The 18,063-nt window shown below is 42.5% G+C and overlaps 3 long non-coding RNA genes across 5 annotated transcripts; 2 read left to right on the forward strand and 1 right to left on the reverse strand.

Annotated features, from left to right (window-relative positions):
* Window positions 1–17: 17 nt before the first annotated feature.
* On the reverse strand, window positions 18–13,492 carry LOC141940767 (uncharacterized). Of its 3 annotated transcripts, none has more exons than XR_012628111.1 (5): window positions 12,658–13,483; window positions 11,285–11,528; window positions 8,750–8,908; window positions 2,254–3,833; window positions 18–1,392 (listed from the first exon to the last, which is right to left on the reverse strand). It is a non-coding gene; the product is annotated as an uncharacterized LOC141940767 (long non-coding RNA). The 3 variants fall into 3 exon arrangements; XR_012628110.1 differs by having other exon boundaries at window positions 8,842–8,908; window positions 12,658–13,482; XR_012628109.1 differs by having other exon boundaries at window positions 2,254–8,908; window positions 12,658–13,492.
* LOC141940769 (uncharacterized) lies at window positions 11,513–12,049 on the forward strand. Its single transcript, XR_012628113.1, has 2 exons — window positions 11,513–11,591; window positions 11,936–12,049. It is a non-coding gene; the product is annotated as an uncharacterized LOC141940769 (long non-coding RNA).
* Window positions 13,493–13,711: 219 nt separating the features above from the next.
* LOC141940768 (uncharacterized) lies at window positions 13,712–15,571 on the forward strand. Its single transcript, XR_012628112.1, has 3 exons — window positions 13,712–13,922; window positions 14,423–14,790; window positions 15,315–15,571. It is a non-coding gene; the product is annotated as an uncharacterized LOC141940768 (long non-coding RNA).
* Window positions 15,572–18,063: the final 2,492 nt, after the last annotated feature.

Genomic DNA, 18,063 nt, shown 5'->3' on the forward strand with positions numbered 1-18,063 from the left:
AAAAAAAGGGAGACGACTACGATTCATAATTCAGTCTTTATTTATTATTACTCAAACCCTTTGTGGATACACTGCACAAGGTGATAAATGGATCTTCTTTTTTTTTTCTAGATTGGTTATGTAGTTTTCTGAACTAAAATGTTGAAAAGAGTGCTCAAAGCCAAATAGATTACCCTAACAGCTTTCATTTGAGCTTTGAACACCTTGGGCCCTCATTTCAGTGTAGTTCTCTGCATGTTCTCCAGCACTGCAATGGTGCTGGGATTCCATCGTTCCTGTTTTAATGGTTCAAAAAGAATAAGAAAATCTAGGGGTCAAAGGAAAACAAAATGCTTTCATTGTAAAATTAGGTTGACTAGAAATATGGATTTAAATGAGAACCAGCTCTGTAGCATACACTGCTGTGATTGGCTTTTGTATATGGTAGAACCCAACAGAATTTTTTAGTAAAATTTGTAAATATTACTCAAAAAAATTGGAGCAAAGAAGTTCCTCCATCCCAGTAGGAAACAGAAGATCAAAAAGTTGCCATTGTAGAAGTGTGGACTGATTAGTCAAAGAAATAAAGGACTGAATAGTCAAGGAGACAGTATACTAATCCTAAACAGGTATAGCTTTCTTCCCTAGTTGCGTTCTGCAGTGGGTATAGAGCCTTGACCTTGTGCCATATTTCTGGTAAGTAGAAAGGAAGTTTATCTTCACGGGACAGAATGGTAACAAAAGCATTGCAGTACAATGGAGTTATTTCAAAATGCAGTTTCTCTCAGCATTTGGTGGTTTCTTGATAGACCATAAACAGGGACTTAAATATAAATATTCAAGAGAAAGTACTGTCAACAAAGGAACATCCTACCTTACGCCTTGGGAGTGATTTAAAGTAAGCAATTTTATTAATAGGATTCTAGCAGTAGCCTATACTACGAGGTTTTACCACTGTCTTTAGATGACAATCTGACACCATAAACACAATATATTATTATAATTATAATTTGCTTTTATCATCCAGGTGTCCCACTTCAGACCAGGGACCTTTCCTCCAGGCACTGTAAAAATTCATTAGAAATGTGTCTGGAGAGATTAAGATGAGTATCTGGCTACATCTTGGCCTTGATTGCAGAAGAGCACACTGTCAAGCATCTTAATAACATATTTACTGACGTTCAGTTAGATGCTAGAGGACAAAATTGATCACCATGCTTAAAAATATTTGCTGCCACCTTATAGTGGTGAAAAGTGTTACCATCCGTCATGCATATGGCAGACCCGCTGGCTGAACACCAGTTCCCGCAAACACTCTCCATGCCTTGCAGAGGAGCTGGTAAGTGCATCCAGCCCTGCTTCCTCCTCACCTTCAGTTTTCCACATGTACCTGAGCAGCACGGAGAGGGAAGGCTGTGGGAGTCAGAGAACAAAAGCCCTTCAAAAAAAAAAAATCTCATCCCTGGTCCAGCTTTGGTTAAGGAACACAATGCTTTTTAACCATTTCTCGCAAAACAAGCTCCATCTTGTCCTGAACAGTTTTCTGCATGTGGTTACATTCCACATTTCCTGAGCACAGGCGACCCGAACCACAAATGATACCGCAGATACGATTTGGTCTGGAAAGCAGATACTGGAAATCCTGCATATGCACTTGCTATACCCTACACCTGCATTTGCTTCTTTCCCAGCTGCATCGCTCTGGTGCCCAACAGGGTCATTCCACAACCTCTGCAGACCCTCATGACTGTCTTGGAGAGTCTAACTCATAAGCTCCCATCTATAGTTGAAACTCCTACTAGTTCCTTAGTGTGCATACATGGGTTTTAATTAAATTTTTACCTGCTTTTATTAATGCAGTGGACACAGCTGTTCACCTCCACTGTAACAGCCTAATCCTCTTCTGTACTGACAGCGACTCTCAGCTCTTGCCCTATTAGCAGATTTCAGCAGTACGGTTGATACATGGGTTGTGTTGTTGGTACAGGGTCATTAAGAAAAATATTAAATAACCCTGATCTCTGAGGTATTCCTAGTTGCTTCATCTAGGAAACCATGTCAGAGTCTGCTGTCACATCTCTTTCACCCAGTGTTTTGTGTGTGTGCGTGCTACAACCCTGGCCACAATGCTCTCTCCTGCTTACTAATGATTTTTAGCATGGCATTGTAACAACTGCTTTACCATTATTAATAGATTTGACCTAGAAGGATAAAAGAGGGGAAGAGAGGTACAAATAAGGGTCAAAGTATAATCAGACTATTCTACATACTCACTTTCATCACTCCTTAGCATGTTTCCAGCAGTGCCACGGCTACCCTCTTATGTTGTTTCTTTTCCTCTTGGCCTTTCTGAAGGTGGGGGAGAAGCCTGTGAAGCAAACTGTTGTTTTCTTTTAGTACAGTGAGTTTTGTTTGTTTGTCTGATATTGGCTTTCTAGCTTTGATTTTGCAATGTTTTTTAAACACACACGTTGCCATGCGTTTGTTTTAAAGGCAGCCAGGCCAAAGAAACATGTGCAAGGCTTGGAAAGTGGTAGAAAAGTTTTACACAGCACCATAACCATGGGGTTTTTCTATTTTGTTCCCTGTCCCTTTCTTTGTAATTCCTAGCATTTTGCTTGCTTTTTGAATCACTGCCAAAGCAGCACATTGATGTTTCACGGAAGAGTCTGTTAGAGCCCCACGATGTTGCTGTGGAGGGGTAACAGCCAGCCAAGACCCTGGCATTTCCCCCCATGTATCACAGTGCAGTTATCTACGCCGAGGTTCATTGGCTATTGTGTGGCTCAGTCACTCAGCTTCATGGTGTCTTCCCTTGTCCTGTCTTTGTGCTGACAGTAATCTCTGCAAATTTTATTCATGTCCCTTCTCAGAACATCTCTGAGGATGCTGTATAATGCTGGTTGAGGAGCTCTGCTATTTGTCTCCCATCACTGTGAAAAATGAGCGTTCATTTCTGTCCTTTGCTTCCTCTCTTTTCATGTGTTATTTGTCCATGTGAGAAGCTGCCTCTTTGCCCATGAAGCTTAATTTCTTTGAGAGCCTTTGGGAAAAGATGTCAAATGTCTTTTCTTAATTCCTTGTAGGTGTGTCGACCAGATCTCCTCTCCCCATACAGAGGGACTTGTGAATCATTGCTTCCCTTCTCAAAAGCTGTCTTGTTACTTTCCCCAAGTCACATTTACCCATTTGCTCACTAATGCTTTTCTTGTTAATTAGTTCACCTGGCTTGGTCATCAGGCCTAATGGTCTTTAGTTACCTATATCCTCCTCTAGAGCCATTGCTAAAAATTAGTGCCACGTGAGCCAGTGAGTTTTTCCTCAAACTCATTTTTTTGATACAGCTAATAGAGCTTTTACATATATAACCTGCCAGATAGATGTTCTTTTCTGTTTTCTTCATTTAGGTTTAACTTCAGGTTTTTAAAGATGCCTTTTAACTTGTAGCAACCTTAACCAAGTTGTTTAGCTATGTTCACTTTCTTTTTAAGACTTTATAAAACCTCCAAGATATGACCTGGCCTTGACTGGACTAGAAGTGAAGTGTGAAAGTCCTGGAGCAGGAAATTGCAGGATTTAGAGGCTCTTATGTCTATGGTCTTCTCAGCTACATGCTGAAGACTGCAAGGAAATCCATGTTTCACCACCATCTCTGTGAGTGAGCTTCATGAATCCTTTAGATAGAGGTGAAATGGCAAAAAAAATTAGTTTCATTCTGGCTTTCTTAATTTCTGGGTGGGAAAACTTGTACAGATTGGTCCTTGAATCCAAGTAGAAGAACAACCACCTCAAACAGGATATTAGAAGTAATCAGAGTTTAAAAGGAGGAAAAACTGGGACTGCCCACGAAGAACCTGGATGCAAGGAAGTGTAGGATAAAATTGGATAATCAGAAAATAATAAAAACAATACAAAGCTTTTCTAAGAGTAGATTATGGCACACTAGCTAGACATTTAAAAAAGCACCAAACCCTACTTTTCTACATCAAGGAAATAAGTTGACCTAATCTAACTGGATTTCAGGAAAACATTTGTTAGTACGCTACCTGAAAAAAAAAAACAAAACCTAAGGAAGACAGCAATTACTAAATTAACTCTTAATATGAATAAAATCTTGCAAAGTAGTTTTGAAGGGGAAGTCTCAGGCTAGAGGAAAGTTGATAGTGGACTTCCTTAAAGAACGATCCCAGACAGAGCTTACTAATTATTTTCACTGCCTACCTTAATCTAGGAATGATTAGCTGATGACACAAAGCTGGGGTACTGTTTGCACAAAGGGGGACTGGAATATCGTGTAACAAAGGGCATGAAAGTAATTTTACATGAGGGACTCAGCTCAGTATCCTGGAACTCAGCATACATCAAAAAGTTCTTCAATATGGTATTTTCACTATAAAGATAAACCACAGTGGTCAAGTTTCTTAGTTGTCCCACAGAAGTAAAGTACATCAAATAAAATTGCTATATAAAAATGCCACAACACAAATTTCATACAGCAAGTTCCAAGGGAAGACAAAGAAGTGAAAGAAAAACATTTTTGTTTGTTTGTTTAATTAGAGACAGTCATAATGTTAAATTCCAGAAACACAACCACTGAAATCCTCCAGAATCTTCTATTAAAAAAGAATTTCTTACTTTTACATGTTATTCAAGAGTGCCACACAACTCTTGTATATCCCACTTTCCCTTCAATCTCACAGGCATAACCTGTAAACTGGAGATTAACCTACAGGATCAATAGAAACAATATAATGTGACACTAAGTCCATCTCCTTTGTTGATCCTGGAAAAGTATTTCAGAATTTGGTCCCTTGTTCCCAGAGCTGTCAAATGAAGCCAGTGCAGGACACTGAGAAGTACTGTACAACTTTCTGAAGGCTTACCTGAAATAACACACTGTGATGTGCCTGCGGTAACGTAATACTTGAGACAACTCTGTTTCATGAGCCAAGCTAGCTCACCTGTAAAGCCCTGCACCATATCATGTGCATGTGCCAGCTCACGTCCATAGTCGTGCAAAGCGTAGAGATTCCTGAACAAATCTGGACATGCCAGAAAATTCACAGGAAGCCCGTGGCTTGGATGAAACTGATGACACCCTTCTTATAAAAGTCTTTTGACACCCTTGTCATGTAATAGTGCGAAGGTCAAGGTCATAAACTAGGAACAAATAACAAGAGCTTCTGCTATCAGCACACATAAAAAAGGGTAAGTTGGGTGTCTTGGTCAGTCCTCAAGGCCTATGAGCTGTTGATAACAGGTAGCTTGGGATATAGAAATTAAAAAAAAAAAATCAAAATACTAGTTACTGTATATCTAGCAGGGATAGGAAGGTATTAATGCCACCATGAGAGGCCCTAGTGACATCTTACCTGGAGTACTGTTTCTACTTCTAAGCCTGCATGTTGAAAGAGATTTACTGAAAATGGAAAAGGTGCAAAGGAGGGTTAGAAGAATGGTCAGGGAAAAGCATCCTCCTCTGCGACAGGTATGGCACAGCTGTTTTGGCTGAACTGAGGCTGAGCAGGTTTTGGCAGTAACCTATGAAAGCTCAAGGGGTGACGGATTAGAAGGGACTTTATACTGGGAGAGAGAAATGCTCTTTAAACTGAAGTCAAAGACCTCGCAGAACATGAGAAGTTCGGCTGGTCATGATACACATTATCTGAAATCATTAACCATTCAGAGGAACGGAAAATGAGGAGCAACCTCATGACAAGGGTAGCTTCAAGATGGAGTCTGGTATCTCTGCAAGTAAGTTCAACAGTGCAACATGGCTGCCTGTGATAGCTGGGATCAGGCCCGACGGCTGAGGAGGTCTCCAGTCTTGCCTACGGCAAGGTCAGAGCTGACTATGAAAGCTCTGATTTTCAAAATGCATATCAGATTTACACATTTGTCACCAGCCAGTTTATCACCACCTGCTATCTTGTATTCAATAGTGTTACACAAGACCGTAAATTAATGTGAAGTGCAATCCTCCCAATTATTACAGTTGGGGAACAAATGGGGCTGTGCATATGCAAGCATCTAATTAGTCACATCGTGGTTGCATGTATGTGGAAATACCCTGTTTGACTATGAAATCATACTGCCTGCTTTAGCTTATACAATGATGTGTGTTGCTGTGACTCTTGCATAAGGAGAATTAGGCCTTCTGTTTTAATAATACTGCACTATTCCGCTGAATTCTGAGCCCTTAATCTTGCATCACAGTAGAACACTGTAGCAGCAACACATAATTGTATATTTTTCCAATTTTCCATTTTGTAAAATGCTAGTTCCTGACCTCTGTTAAATGTGTACAGTGGTCTACCTTGACACAACATCAGATTAATCTTAACTGAAGAGAGTCCCAGTGTAGCTGTAATAGTAAAAAGAATATGACTTTACCTACTCATGAATTTCAGGTTTTGGTCTTCTTTTCTCAGAAGAGCACTATCGTCTTAGTATGTCATGTGTGTAGTTTCACAAGTTCTGTTTGTTTTAGACTGAGATGACTTGGCCTTATTAGCTCCTTCTATCCCCTCCAGTTTTGGTGGGGTCCCAAGTGCCTCCTTAGCAGTATTGCAAAAGGAAATCCCCATAAAGCGCATAAAGCCCTAAAAAAGCTGAGGGCAAAACTGAGCAGATCTCTGCTCTCGCAGGCAGCGTCCTCCCCTTGTGCAGTGCTGCCACGGGCGTCAATGGCAGCTCTGCAGAGAGAATGAGCACTGCAGCCCACAGGGTTTGCTCGCTCTCCCATGTCTGAAAGGACACCCTCACCCAGAGTACGTTTTCTGTATTTGCTCGATGTTTAAGGGAGTTTATTGCTGGGATTTCCAGGGCAGTGTAGGCACTGTGGCGCTTCTGTAATTTACAGATAATGGGTGATGAAACAGAAATGCAGTTTGGAGGATTGGGCACGGTACGGGGTCGTGTTATCTAAGGCTGGTGAGGTACTTGCCTTTCTGCTCAATTTGCAGGGGCACCTTTTCGTTTCCAAACTATCACTACTTTGTTTAGATGAGCGTCAGCGATGGATGGATAAAAAATTGTTTGTATGGTTTTAAAAATACCTGGATCTTTTCTTCTGAATATGATTGTTTCTTTTGCTTATATATAGCAATTCGGAGTCCTCTTTATTACTAGTTAATTTTAGGGTTAATTTTACCTCCTTCCCCCTCTCTCAACACACAGACCTGTATATACTTATGTACATGCACATACGCATACCTCATCAGAATCATTTCAGCATAAGTATGAATACCATGAACCAAAAGTTTGGCATCCCTACTACAGTGAAAGCTGACTGCCACCTATGGGTAAGAGTTCATGTTAACATATTTAGGTAAAATTTTAATATTATTCTTTGTAATTAATTCAATTTGTAAGTATCTAGCAGGACAGAGTTTTGATTCATTTGCTATATATTTTGTCAACAACAATCACTGCTCATCCTCTGAATGCTGGATATTAAAACCAACTCCCTTATGAAGGAGCATCAGCTTTACAACAAGAAAAAAAAATGGGGTACGACATTCTTATTTTTCTTATTCTGAATAAGGAATACATAGAAGTACCCTAATTCCCCATGCAAAGAAAAAAGACTCAATGCTACACATCTAGGTACATCATATTAGATAATGCTGTATTTAATGATACTGTAATTTTAAAGTTTAGCCACCTCAAGGTTTTAATATTTTGCTTACTTCTTTCTTTTACTAAATACATACAAACAGCTTAGCTATGCAGCCTCATGAAGATGTGTATATAATCTGTATGTCATAGTAATTTTCTATGCAAAATTCTTCATTTTTCAGAGTAAAATGAAAGCTAACTGGGAGAAGGGAGGCAGTAGAAAAATGTATGGCTTGATTATGTAAGCCTCGATTTTTCTGATAATCAGTCTATGTAGCACTTACTTAGAAAACTCAAAAGGAAGTACAGACTGAAAAGCCAAACTTATTGTATCAAAAATATTTTTTCCAATTCAGCTTTCACGTACTTAAAAGCAAACAGGCTGACAATTCTGTGTATCTGACTACCAAAGAGGAAAAACGCTAATTACAGCTGCTATACTATAATAAGCTGCATTAAAATGAACATCACTACCTATTTCTCAGAAATACCATAGGTAAAAATAGCTGGAAGTCTAGCAAATTAATGCATATATTTCAGTTTGGGAAAAAATCATTTTGCTCCAGTAAACAGAAGCTAATTGTAGCCATTATATTTCTCCCTTTCAGGGCAGGGGCATAGTATTTCTGAAGGAAGAGGGACAGAAAGGAACTTACAAAAAGGAAAATTGTATTAAAACAGATAGCAACTAACACAAACTAAGACTGAATCTGATATTAATTTTTTTAAATCCCCCTTTTAAAGTAATCTTAGTCCTGGGCCTTCTCATTCGTATTCTACTTTATTAAATACGATAATCAGCCTGTCTGAAAACCTGAAATAAATATTACACTAGTGCTTACCTCGTGCATTTTCACTGTTTTATTACTAAACTTATGTTATAAACTTATGAAATACTGTACAAGCAGTCAGTAAATGCCATTTAAGTATCAGAGGTTATCACATTTCATGCTTGCTCTCTGACGGCATCGGTACCATTTATAATCTACGCAATTCAGACGTTTATGGTAAAATCTTTGTGCTTTGTAGACAAAATCATCTTGTAGCTAAAGTAACTCTGCTCCCCAGTAATGTATTTGTGATGTATTTTCCTTCTTACTTCTGAACTGACATATTTCAGACATTGCAAAAACAGCATTCTCCAATTTACCTCCTTGAGTCCACTCTGGCTACCGAATCAAGTTGTCAGCTGTCCAGTAACATTTCCCTGTATTTTCAAACCACAGTTTAAACTTCACTCACTTAGTCTCCTTGGATGGGAACTTCATATGAGACAGAAATGACTCCTTATCATGTGTGATGAATCCAGCTTAAAAGAAAACACCAGAACTGCATGAACATCGGTGACAAATTACTTGTCTCAGCCACACTGCTCTTTCTTATTTAATCTCCCACTGGAGTACAATTTAGTAGGTATACTATTTTATAGTGCAGACCTCCTCCCACCAACCTACTGCTTGCAAAAGGAATAAAAAAATATTTTCCATGTGTCATACCAAAACCTGAACAGAATATAGTTGAACCTTTTAAAATAGTTATGAGTAGGAAAAGGGAAATAAACAAATAAGCTACTACCTCACATTTACAAGAGCAACAAAAAGGTAAAAAAACATAAAAATGCAATGGAGTATTGTTAAACTCATAGATCTATTAATAGAATATGAAACAAAACCCTCCTTTCCTGGTAACACATCACTGAGTTACTACTTGTATACTTCTACAAGTATAAACTGAAAGGAAAATTTTTCTTTGTATAGTCAGTATTACAGATTTTGAGATATTCCTATTTCAGTATCGTTAAAACTGAGGCCTTGTTAAAGGACAGGGTACTTGGAAAGATCTCCATGATACTGGAAAATCCAGACAGGTTTGTCCTGATTTTTTTCCACTGATGATCTGTTTGATAGAGGGGAAAAAACCCACAAATCAAGCAGCGCACCTAATTCTCTGAAGTGCTTGTTGTTAATTTTATGCCTTTACAAGAAGACAAGGAAAATTCCACTTCCCAAGTAAAAAAAGACAGAACGTGGTTACATCATAGCTTGAAAAAATTATTTTCTGTTCTATATAGATGTCTCATCAATTTCACTTGAATGTTGTTTATACTGTATAACACAGGTTTTACTTTAAATAATAGTACTTAATACCTATATGGATTTTTTGTTATCTAATAGCTTTGCTAGATTGGTCATGGATTTTTTACCATGCAATGTATTTTTTCAGTACTTAGTTATATGCCTGCATGTTCCAACAGACATTCAAAGTATATTACTGCATTCTGGTCTATTCCACTATTTTTTGACACTGGAGAAGGGCGTTCAGATACTCATAATATGCTTATAGATGCAACTAAACAAAAAAAAAAAACAGATTACCTTGTGATATACTGGAATGAATGGGACTTTCTTCTAATGGGGGAAAAAACTGTTCATAGTAATTTAGTTTATAGTTGAGAAAGGGAGCAACGCACCTGGAACTGACTCATTATAAATTCCAGAAATGCAAGGAGCTTCACAAAAAGTCTGCAGTTACCTTGTTTTTTAAGTAACCATGCAGAGCTGACAGCTATTAACAGTAGCAAAGACTTGCATAACAAGGACTTGAAGGAAGGCTTAGTGCCATGCCGGAGTGATTTAAAGAGAATGAAGGCACGTATTTCTTTATGATGCATTATGTAACAACACAGAGGGCAATCCAAGGCATTCAAAAAAATACAGGACGCACATTTGATCTTATACTTGTTATTTCTCAGACAAATATTTTATAGTGCTTATAGCTTAAGGCTTATGAAACACCTAACTTAGAAATGTTATCCAGTACAAATGAGTTTGAAATGTTTTAGATGGCATATTTTATGTTTTGTACATCTTTAGGAAAATATAATAGATCCCATAATTCATTTTCTTCAAACTTCTGCAATACACGCAATCTCAGATAAAATAAAATTGTCAAAATCAGTGATAGCTGGACCTTCTGGTTCACATTAGTGTGAAGAGAAAACTGCTGTTGAGCTGACACATTGATAGATTACGAGTTCTGCTGAAGAATAGCTAAAAATGGTGATTCAATCTTGTCACTACTGTATAAGAAGAATAACAGAAGTGGAGATGTTACTCATGATATCATGTCTTTTATCAAAACCCAAAAGGGTTCTGGTGCATCGAACACATTCTCTTCCTGAGAGCTTCTGGCTCTAAAAAATACTAGTGTAAGTAAATGAAACTAAATTGGCCTATTAAAAAAATAGGATGAGCTTGTGCCCTAAATTTATTTAAATGTGAAATAAAGATTGGATTGTAAAAAGACTATCTTTTAAGGGTTTTTTTTTCCTCTTTTTTATTTTTTTTAACAATAGAAATACTGGTCTTGTAATGATGAAATGGAGAGCTAGGAGGATTATGAAACACAAGTAACATGAAGGGCAAATCTGACTGAAAGAGAGGGAGAATATTATTCCAATCATTTAAAACTTAGCTGGGTTAGTTCCTTAATTAACTTAAATTAATACAGCCCCTCTGAAATCAATAAGGTGATACAGATTCACCCAAGGCGTATCTAGCAGGTAAGATAATGCGAACCATGAACTTCTGTTAGGACAGTAAACATAAATACATGTGGAGAGTCATCTTTTCTAAATAGCTCCTTAATCTTTAGATATGCAAAAGAGAACTTTTAAAAGAGGCACCTTAAGTACTTCTGCTATGCTACCTCTGGTCCTCCGTTGATCTGAACCTTGGGTGGTCATTTATGCTGAAGTGAAGTCAGGTTTAAACACTGACTTCAGTCCCTCAGTGCTTCATACTTCCCTGCGCTGCAGCAAATCACCACGGAAGGCTCAAGATGGAGGGAACGGGGCCTTGGCTTGTGCCTTCCTCCCACGAACATCACCAAATGCTCCCAGCGCTTACTTCCGATTTATCCAAGGAGTTCTGCAACAACAGGAGGGGAAACAAGGCTTCACAGTCCTCATCCTTCATTGCGAGGGATAACAGGTAAGGAGAAGGAGGAAACTGAAACATGGGGGGGGGTGGGGGGTGGAATTTCTTATTACAGGCTCCCTTCTCCCAAAGGGAAAGAAACCTTGACACAAATTTCATCACATCACAAAGACACACACAGGCAGGTACCTCGGATTTCTGGTAACTCAGTGGTTTTGTTTCAGGGAAGGATAAAGTATTCTTTTGATTTTTATTTTTACTTTTACCAGGGCCTCTATAGCAAGTATTTGCAGCTTCTCCTATAATAATTAATGTTTCACATTGCATAGGAATTTTTTCTCTTAAAAAAACAATCTCCCCAGCAAAACTGCGACTTAAGTTCTGTACTTAATTTGCAGATGAATGGGGAAGAGGGGAAGAAAAGCAGCAAGGCATTCGAAAGTTCATCACCTTGCTCTGAAACGTAGGCAGAGCCAGAAACCGAGATTAAATCCAAGAAATGTCTCAACCCTGTTCTGTGTTTTGCCTACAGTTCTTACACACACATTTGCCTTTTGAGTATGCACACCGACATCTTTAGGATATTCAGGCAACGTATTAACACATTGTGGATAAGGGAAAGAAACAAGCCAGAAATATTTGGAGGGTGTGAAGCAGTAAACAGTAACCAAGTAGAAACGTTTTAAGCAATGCTATTACGGCTTGACAGCAGAGAGATTTAGACAGTCTCCTTTCAAGCTTGTAAGCTTGGTAACAAGTGAAGTGAATTAAATTTTCTGAGTTTGGAATGCAATTGATTTTTGTTTGTTCCGCAATGCTCTGCAGCTCTCAAAACAGAAGAGCTGTGACCGATGCAAGTCTCCTTTCAGGACAGGCCCGGGGTGAGGGGCTGCGGCAGGCAGAGCCCGGGGGTTCTGGCCAGGCCGGCACCCAGCCCGCCTTGCCCAGGGGTTTCATCTTCCTCAGACTACACCTCGCCGCCGCACCAGCCAGGGGAGAAGCAGCTATTGCATCCCCCCCGCGTAGCGCCAGTCCCCTCTGTCAGGCCCAGTATCCGCATCCTCTGATTTTTTTTTTTTTTTTTTCCCTGCAAACAGCACATCTACGCAGCGGCCTTTACCTATTTGCTCGAGCCGTGGCTGCCATCTGGGCGGCCGGCTGCGGAGCCTACGCGCAGCGGAGCGTCGCCGGAGAGGAAACCCCCGGCCCTCCCGGGCGGCGGGCGAGGGGCGCGCTGCGGGCCGGCTCCTGGCGAGCAGCTCTCCCGCGGCGGCGGCGGCGGCTCGGCTCTGCGGCCAGCGGCGGGCAGTGTCCATTGCAGCTCGGCGGGGAGTCTCCCCGCGCGGTGCGGGCATCCACGGGCCCCGGCAGCGGGCGGGGGGACCCAGCCCCGCGCCAGATCCTCCCCCCCCCACTCCCCCGACACCACCGCCAGGTGCCTTTAGTTCGCACCGTCCTCTTCCCACAAATCCACCGGCGGTGGCCGCCGAGCCCCGGCAGCCTGGCGAGCCCGCAGGTCACCGGCGGTAGGTCCCCCTCTCTCTCTCTCTTTTCCAGCTCTCCCCGAGGAAGCAGCGCGGCGGGGCCGCTCTCCGCCCGGCGCTCGTCCTGCATTTCACCGCCCCAAGGACGCCGCCGGAACCCTTAAAAAAACAAAGGCGAAAACTGCACGCTTTCCGCGCTCCCGTCCCTCCTCGCGCCAGCACCGCCGCCTTACGCGGCTGGCTACCGCGGCTCGCCTAGCAGGGAGGAAAAAAACAAGGCGCGGGGAGTGGGGGGGGGGGTAAGGAAAGAAAACCCGCCCAGCGCGCCCCAGGGCCGCTGCCCGTCCCGGGGCGGCGGGGCCCAGCCCGGCGCACCTGACAGCCCGCCGCGCCGCGCTGTATTTCCCTCCCTTAGCGACAGGGGAGGCGCGCGGCGGCGGCAGCCCCGCCATTGGCGGAGGGGAGCGGCGCGGCGCGGCCATAGGCTGGCGGCGCGGCCAATGGGACGCGCTGTATCCGGGAGGCAGGGGGGCTGTGGAGCTATTTAAATCCAGCTCGGTGATGTCAGCGGGGGCGGCGGTTGGTGGCGGGGGCGGCGGTGGCGGTTGGCGGCGGGGGGGCTGGGGGTCGGGCGCGAGGCGAGCGCGGTGTCCGCGCCTGTCAGGCCGCGTTCGTCACGGGGCGGCCGCTCCCTCCGAGGGGATGCGGGAGCGGCCCGGCGCACCTGCGCGTCCTGCCGAAACAGCCCCGCGCTATGGGGGGAGAGATCCGGCGCGCCCCCGCCCCCCCCCCCTCCCCGCTAACCCGGAGCTGTACGCTTGTCCCGGCGGCGATCCTGGAATATGTGGGTTCATTCCGCAGTGTTGGCATGGCGCGCGCGCCGGGGCCGAGGCGCGGTCAGGTGGGCTCGAGTTTCATGCTAAGCCCTCTCTGCAAGAGAAGGCAAAAGGGCCGCTCTCCGCATTCACAATACTTCTGCAACTGTTCAGGGGGAGGGGTTACCTCACAGTACCTTTCTGCGCCGCTCTGAGTGGCGTCCAGTGCCGCCCCATGGCCTCAGTGACACTGCAAAAGCAGGCAAGTGCGTTGAATCTCATCCCTTAAACCGTGCCTTCAGAACAGCACGGCTTACCCCTTGGTGTGCCAGGGTTGCCTGGTTTTGGTCCTGAGGGGCTGCCACAGGCGGGAAATCCCCCCTGGAGATGCTGGTTTAAAGGTGGATATTTGGGCCACGAAGCACACCAAGAGTAGGTACAGCCACCTGGCCGATTTTCCTTTAGCGTTTCTGATTCCGATTATGGCAGGTCCTGTTCTGTGGGTCACAGGGAGGACTTTTAGATGCTAAAACTTGATAGATGCTTCTTCTGGCCACAAGTGTTCTGTTTTCTATTGTCTTCCCAGCACAGCAATCACAGATGGGAGTCAAAATGGTGTTATGGTACAACAGAAGAAGATAAGCAAAACCAAGATCCAAATGCACTGGTCTGCCTTGGCAGAAAATGCCTTGTAATCTGTTCTGCACTTCAATATGCTGGAGACCTGTCCTGGAGCTCATCTTATGTAGCCTAATAAAGGCAGAAAAGTGGGATTAAAGTGGACTTGTTTGACCTGAGGCATATAATCATCCTGCCTGTGGCCTCATGCCCTGACGGTTGCACAGCTCTTTCCCTCTTGTGTGACCCAAACTTACCCATGATGTGACCAAAACACAGGCATCTCCCATCATACAATGGTGTGTCACTCATGCTGGGAGCGCACATAAACATCAGGTAACGGACTGCAAGCTTTTCTCAGTTTGCTGTGTGCATGTGTGCTGTGACCATAGATTTTGGCCCATAACTACAGGCATTTTAGTTGCCTAAAGATGCGTGTTCAGCTATGTGGCTGCAGAAGGAGATAGTGTGGTGACCTGTAGAAGTGGTTTCCTAAAAGCAATGTTGGGGTGTGGTAAGCTGAACGCACAGGGTGTTAGTGAGCTGAACGTTGCTGGTCCAGAGAAGATTTGTCATGAGGAAAGTGGGACTGGAAACCAGGAGGAAGGAGGTTGCTGTCAACCAGGGGGACAAGGTCTCAACAGCCTCCCAAACAGGACAGTGGGAGCAAACAGCCTACACTGTTTCATGGTGGAGCTTCATAAATTCCCAGTCACTATTAGTACAAGAGGGCAGGTTTGATCTAGGACTTATCAATTAAAGCTGGAGTGGGAAGGTGGTACCCCCACAGAAGGATGAAAAGCCCTTACTGTTAGGTGTGAAGGAGCTGTCATTGAAACAATGTTTCTTTACTGTGGCAGGATATGGTTACGGAGACAGGAAACAGCAGGGGAAGGCTGACCATGGAGGTGGCTTCTGTGAGGGGAGGGAAAGATTTGTTGTCATTTGGGGTCTTCAGGGTGAATGTGATTTTAAGGACATTCTTTCACCAAGTCAGATGGAAAAATGTGAGTACCCTTTCAGGAACTGACTCCATGTGCCTTTTCAGTCTCACTGGCATTTTCTTGCTTTTGAAACTATTTGGAAAGCTCCTTGGAATAAAGATTAACTCACTACACTCAGTGTGTTGTTTGTGTATTGTATTTGTCCATTAATGCCACATTCCAGATCTTCTGTGAGTTGCCTGCAAGGCTCAGGAAATAATATCTTTTTTTGTTTTGATTGAACTTTCTCCCCATGGTCCCTGACTGTGTTACTTCTAGGGTGACTTGAGGAAGTGTCACCTTCCTCTGAAAGATCAGATCAGCATTAGCAAGAAACGAAAAGTTGGGCAGAGGTGTTTGTGGTGGTCCTGTTCCTGACTCATGTGTCTTGCTCACATGCTTAGAACTAATCTCATGATCAGATTTGAGTTGAGAAGAAATTTTTTTTCTAACATGGGCCATTGCATTTTGTATGAAAAAAGGGAAGGGGGAGGCTTTCACCCTCCTTTGCAAGATGGAACGTGGTTTTCTTTGTAAAATGAGCTTGGGCGTTTTTGAGCCAGGAACTACTGGAATGGACAGAGCCCTTGGCCTGGAGTAGTGTAAATCTTAAATTTGTTGGAGGGGGCAGAGAGGATGTTAGTATATGTGAGTGGAAACAGGGAAGGTGAATGGATCTTTCTGGACTTCACAGCTACGGTGTAAACTTACTGGGACAGAAAAGAACGTGAAGAGTTCATCTGGTCCATCCCGTGCTTTTACTACCATTAAGTAGGATCCATCTCCTCTCTCTTTCCTGGTAAATATCCAAATTATGTAAAGATCTTCGCAGATGGATCTTCATAACCTCCCCAGGCATTTCTTCCAGTGCTCCACTTTCCTTAGCTTAGGACAGTTGCCTCCATTAGAAACTCCTTAGGTGCAGTTTAACTCTGTTACTTCTTGCCCTGTCTATGTGGAGAACAGGTCATTCCCTCCCTTTTCACCATAGAATTTTGAAGACTGTCAGCACGTGTACCTTCAGTCTCTCTCTTTTTTGTTTTTTTGTTTTTTTTTTTTTTTTTTTTTTAGGCTAACCAGACTCTTAATCTGTTCAGTTTTTGATCATCAGTAATTTTTTCTAGTTCTTCATGTGACCCTGGAGACTGCAATCCCTGACCCCTCACTTTCAGTCCTACCTATCTGTTTAAGAAAGGTCTGGAGAAAGAAGACAAGTAGTGATCTCGACATTTCCTCATAGTCCTTTTTTTCTCCTAAACAACCATGGTGAATGAACAAAATTAATGGCAGGTGAACTTTGCAGCCCCTAGGAAAGGAGCAGACACTGCAGGGAAAGATGGATGGATGGTGCTGAAGTGGTGACATCAGCTCAAAAGAGGGACATAGGGACAGCTGGCTGATAAACTGATGTGTGATGTGTGCAACTCCATTGAAAAAGAAAAAATAAAACCCAACAAAGCCTAAATTTTAGGATGCTTAAGGAAAGGGGATGCTGATAGATGAACAATAAAATGTTGCTGTAAATGACACTCTCTGGAAATTACTGTGTGTTGCAGCACCTCTGCTCCAGAGTTTCACAGGGTGTACAAAGATTGCTGCTAAGGCTGAGTGAACTGAGGCACAGAGAAACTAGGAGGCATGTGGGTAACTGAAGTTCAGATGCGGCAGAACTGAAAATCCCCTCCCAGTCTTGACACTGCTTCTTCCTGGCTGGTCTTTAGAAATCATTCCTGCTTCAGACTAGGGATGCATGATATAGCATATTTTTTCCTGTTAAGAACACATTTTGCAGAAGGGTCTATAATACCGTGTAGGATTCAGCTGAATTCAGGCTGCAAGATGGGGTCAGTTGCAGTCCTCTGCTTTAAAATATCATCAAAAAAAATTATTTTAAATTTTGCGGTCAAGAAGCTTTTCATTTTTAAATGTGTTTTGTGTGGAAAATCCCTCTGTTAAATAATTACCAAGTGCTCTAAGCATTACTGCATATTTTATATTTTATCTGCCTGGAAGAAAGGGACAGTTCTGTTGGTACAGATTAACTGCAATTTATTTTGTGATACTCTGACTGCTGGAAGAGAGACTTAATAGTTTATTTCTTTTACATCCAATTATTCAAGGAATGGGGCTGGACGGAAGAAGGGTTTAACCAAAACTTTACTCCCAATCCCAGCAGACATTTGAGTTTACAAAGAAAAAATCTGCACAAGCTGAAAATGTGAAAAACAGAGAGTGTGATTCAACAGTATAAAGGGTTGCAGTGCTGGATCTTACTTTCTTGGCCGGCATTGGCTATAATGATTTGCTTATTTTACCTTTGACATAGCCTTATTCCACATTTCAGTGTAAATTTTTCTCAGGCGGCAAAAATAATCATCGCTGCAGCTGCTGTTGCATGAATTAGTCCTAGATACCAATGGGCGCTAATTGTGTTTAAAATTAAGAATGTGGCACCAAAAGCTGTTCAGATTTAACTTTTTCCTCACAAAAATGGAGTTACTAATGATTCTTTTTATGGAATGAAGGATAAGATCACCTTTTAATTAATTTTGATGATCAGCTCTTTGTTCCTGCAGCTCTTTGAGCAGTAGGTTGTGTCCCTGGCTCTGCTATGGGCAGTTCTGTA

Source organism: Strix uralensis, chromosome 3, assembly GCF_047716275.1.
Source record: "Strix uralensis isolate ZFMK-TIS-50842 chromosome 3, bStrUra1, whole genome shotgun sequence".
Taxonomy (NCBI): Eukaryota; Metazoa; Chordata; class Aves; order Strigiformes; family Strigidae; genus Strix; species Strix uralensis.